This window comes from Coregonus clupeaformis, unplaced genomic scaffold (assembly GCF_020615455.1).
Source record: "Coregonus clupeaformis isolate EN_2021a unplaced genomic scaffold, ASM2061545v1 scaf0012, whole genome shotgun sequence".
Lineage (NCBI taxonomy): Eukaryota > Metazoa > Chordata > Actinopteri > Salmoniformes > Salmonidae > Coregonus > Coregonus clupeaformis.
Genome location: NW_025533467.1, coordinates 1,436,014 through 1,440,016, shown reverse-complemented (window position 1 = coordinate 1,440,016; position 4,003 = coordinate 1,436,014). Strand labels below are relative to the sequence as shown.

The 4,003-nt window shown below is 40.5% G+C and overlaps 1 long non-coding RNA gene across 1 annotated transcript; it reads left to right on the top strand.

Moving 5' to 3' along the window:
• The first annotated feature begins 2,920 nt into the window (after window positions 1–2,920).
• Window positions 2,921–4,003, top strand: LOC121545455. Its single transcript, XR_005996273.1, has 2 exons — window positions 2,921–3,097; window positions 3,814–4,003. It is a non-coding gene; the product is annotated as an uncharacterized LOC121545455 (long non-coding RNA).

Sequence of the window (4,003 nt, the reverse complement as noted above, 5' to 3'; positions counted from 1 at the left end):
TCATTGTGTTGTGAAAACTTTTGGACCATGTATTGTGTGAGTGAAGACTGTCTGAATGGTTACTGAGTGAGTGCACAATACAGTGCATTCAGAAAGTATTCAGACCCCTTGACTTTTTCCACATTTTGTTACGTTACAGCCTTATTCTAAAATGGATGAAATTGTTTTTCTTCCTCATCAAATCTAAACACAATACCCCATAATGGCAAAGGAAAAACAGGTTTTTAGACATTTTTGCAAATATATATAAAATCTACAAACTGAAATATCACATTTACAAGTATTCAGACCCTTTCCTAAGTACTTTGTTGAAGCACCTTTGGCAGCAATTACAGCCTAGAGTCTTCTTGGGTATGATGCTAGAATCTTGACACACCTGTATTTGGGGAGTTTCTTCCATTCTTCTCTGCAGATCCTCTCAAGCTCTTGGATGGGGAGTGTCGCTGCACAGCTATTTTCAGGTCTCTCCAGAGATGTTCGATCGGTTTCAAGTCCGGCCTCTGGCTGGGCCACTCAAGGACATTCAGAAACTTGTCCCGAAGCCACTCTGCGTTGTCTTGGCTATGTGCTTAGGGTCGTTGTCCTGTTGGAAGGTGAACCTTTGCCCCAGTCTGAGGTCCTGAGCGCTATGGAGCAGGTTTTCATCAAAGAGCTCTCTGTACTTTGCTACTCTCTCTACCATAACGGCCTGATTGGTGGAGTGCTGCAGAGATGGTTGTCCTTCTGGAAGGTTCTCCCATCTCCACAGAGGAACTCTGGAGCTCTGTCAGAGTGACCATTGGGTTCTTGGTCACCTCCCTGACCAAGGCCCTTCTCCCCTGATTGCTCAGTTTGGCTGGGCGGCCAGCTCTAGGAAGAGTCTTGGTGGTTCCAAACTTCTTCCATTTAAGAACGATGGAGGCCACTGTGTTCTTGGGGACCTTCAATGCTGCAGACATTTTGTGGTACCTTTCCCCAGATCTGTGCCTCGACACAATCCTGTCTTGGAGCTCTACTGACAATTCCTACGACCTCATTATCTTGGTTTTTGCTCTGACATGCACTGTCAACTGTGGGACCTTATATAGACAGGTGTGTGCCTTTCCAAATCATGTCCAAACAATTGAATTTACCACAGGTTACCAATCCAGTTGTAGAAACATCTGAAGGATGATCAATGGAAACAGGATGCACCTGAGCTCAATTTCAAGTCTCATAGCAAAGGGTCTGAATACTTTAATAAGGTATTTCTGTTTTTATTTTTAATATGTTTTGCTTTGTCATTATGGGGTATTGTGTGTAGATTGATGAGGAAAAAAATGAATTTAATACATTTTAGAATAAGGCTGTAACGTAACAAAATGTGGAAAAAGTCAAGGGGTTTGAATACTTTCCGAATGCAATGTATGTGCTGGGCATGTACACTGAGTGTACAAAACATTAAAGACACCTTCCTAATATTGAGGTGCGCCTTTTGACCTCAGAACAGCCTCAAATCGTCGGTGCATGGACTCTACAAGGTGTAAAAAGCGTTCCACAGGGATGCTGGCCTATGCTGACTCCAATGCTTCCCACAGTTGTGTCAAGTTGGCTAGATGTCCTTTGGTTGGTGGACCATTCTTGATACACACAGGAAACTGTTGAGTGTGAAAAACACATCAGTGCTGCAGTTCTTGACACAAACCGGTGCGCCTGGCACCTACAACCATACCCCGTTCAAAGGCACTTAAATATTTTGTCTTGCCCATTCACCCGCTGAATGGCACACATGCACAATCCATGTCTCAATTGTCTCAAAGCTTAAAAATACAGTCCCGCTTTAAATGACGTTCCGCTTATAAAGGCTTCATAAAGCCTTCATAAACACTACATAAATGTGTTACAAATCATCTATAACCTTATGTCATCCTTTATAAAGGGTTCATAAATGTGGCATAACTGTTTGACATAACCACCAATGTCAAATGTGAGATAACTGACTATGTCAAATATGACATAAACATGTGCTTTATAAAGGGTGGCATAAGCACCGCTTAATAAAGGCCTTATAAATCATATTAAATTGAGGTTCACAAAGCATTTATAACCCTGTCATGTATCTTGGTAGAGCATTGCAAGGCCAGGATATTGAGTTCAATTCCCGGGATCACCCATACGTAAAAATGTATTCACGCATGAATGTAAGTCACGTTGGATAAAAGTGTCTGCTAAATGTTATATATTATATTATATTTCACTAAGACATTTCTAGGATGGCCCAACCTCTTTCCCTCTTGGGTGCTGTGCTACAGAATGACACACACTCTAAAGTACAGCAAAAAATGTTGGTAGGGCCGTTTAAAATCCGTTTTATTTTTTGCTTACTTTTGTTTATTCCCAAAGTCAGTGTTCTTGGTTGTGTTTTTCCAGGTTTCGGATTTCTCCCATTTGTTCTGGTTTACCTCATTTTCTTCACACTTTTTAATAGAAAAACAACAACATGTAATTTTTTGTGTTCACAACAATGCTTAAACCACATCAGAGGATGCCTTCTGAGGTCTGGGAAAAATCTAAGATACTTTGATTTTTTAGTGTAGTTGCTCATTCATTCAGTGAGTGTGCCCTGCACTGTTGTTCGGTTAGCGGGTTTTTCTGTAGTGCAGTAAGCCCACGTGATGTGATTCGGCAACCAATGGAATGGGTGGAGTAAAGGGCCAGCAACACTCCCTATTATTCAGAGCCCCATGAAATGACACCATATTTACATTCTACAGACCCTACTGAGTATTCCCTACAATACTTACTAGTTATTGATCTAAGCCAATTTATATTCCATATACAGTGATTCGCATTGGGGGCATTTATTTAACCTTGGAACATGTTTTAAAACCAAAATATAATGCAAATGTCACTTAAATATGAACAAATATGAATCATTGTTAATGTTTAGACAATTATTTTTCATAGCATCAATGGCTATTGACACTTTTCTACTATTACGTGGGGGACTTTTACTCTGACATTTTCCGAAATTCCGTGACCCACAATATTTTTTTTTGTGTTGCTGACGAGACACTGATCATGTGATGAGTTCGCAAATCAAATGCCCCGCGTGTGCTGCCACTGGACAGCAAAACAAGTAAGTTAACCTTTATTTATTGTAATTCAAATTAGTTTGTAGTAGTTAAGTGTTCAGTTAGATTACATACTGTAGCTACTCAATCGTTATTTCAAATAGTTTTGGTGACTTCACAGCAATTGCTAGCTAGCCGATAATGTAGCTAGTGTCACGCCCTGACCTATAGAACTCTAGTTAGTTTGGTCAGGGTGTGAATATCGTGTGTGTTGATTCTATGTTTGTATTTCTACGTTTGGCCGGGTGTGGGTCCCAATCAGAGGCAGCTGTCGCTCGTTGTCTCTGCTTGGGGATCATACTTAGGCAGCCAGTTTTCCTGCCTGTGTTGTGGGATCTTGTTTTGTGCTCGGTGAGTTTGGCTTGTGTGTATAGCCTTCCGACGTCACGTTTCGTTTATTGTTTTGTCGAGTGTTACGTTTATTAAGTTTAAATAAACATGTATGCATATCACGCTGCGCCTTGGTCCGTCCTGTCTATGAACGAACGTGACAGCTAGCTAGCAGGCTCAGCTAAATACAAATCCCCCTAGATACAACCATGTCTCAGAGTCACATCATGAGATTTGTAAATGAAAGAGGAATATAATAATATGAATTGAATGGAGTTTCCCATCTTTCCATTTAGAGTTTATGGTGCAGCACAGAAATGCCCTTATCCAGATGGTGTAACAAAGGCATTTCCTAACAGACCTGCCAACTTTCTTTGATGTTACTTTTAAGGGTGGAACCAACTTGCATTACCTCCAGCAGGAAGAGAAGCAAGAACCATTCATCCGCCAGCTCAGGGACAAGCTACACTATTCACAGCCCTGTTTAATGTTCAATGTAATTACATTGCTGGACCTTTTGAAACTTAATGTATTTGTATTGTTAAAATTTTTTACAGATAAAAAGAAATGTATGGTTTAAA